The following is a 568-nucleotide window of genomic DNA, read 5'->3' on the forward strand; positions in this document are numbered from 1 at the left end:
GACCTTTAGAGGTCCCTTTCAACCCAAACTATTCTATGATTCTATGATTCTATTTATTGTCTGTTTCTGTGTTTTGAAAAGATGGTATTATAATTAATTGTTGATTTTAGAAATGCAGGATTCATTCTCTTGGAGAGGTGTAAAATACCTTGAACAAATGTTACATGGTACTTCGTTAAGCTCTTAGGTGGAGAAAAATGGTAAAACAACCTTGTTAACTGAGAAACATATGTAAATAACGAAGTTCAAGCTTTGTGATGTATAAAAATTCTCCTCATAAAAAATATAAACAAAAAAGTTAAGAAGCAAAAGCGAGGGAAAAGCCAAGCTGTCTTTTGACTGTCCCATCTGAACCTAATATGTAATTTGATTCTTTTTTAGATGGAAAAAAGATATGCTAATATCTTTAATGTTCTTTGTAATTCAGTTTCACACAGTTCAGACAGAATGATATAACGGGTTCAAGTCTACTAAATCAAAAGCCAGAGTATCACCAAAACGGCCATTCATGGGAACAATCCCTTCAGCAAAGACTGAAAAGTAAATGTAGTGCTCTTGTGTCTGTAAA

This window comes from Aptenodytes forsteri, unplaced genomic scaffold (assembly GCF_000699145.1).
Source record: "Aptenodytes forsteri isolate BGI_AS27 unplaced genomic scaffold, ASM69914v1 Scaffold2, whole genome shotgun sequence".
Taxonomy (NCBI): Eukaryota; Metazoa; Chordata; class Aves; order Sphenisciformes; family Spheniscidae; genus Aptenodytes; species Aptenodytes forsteri.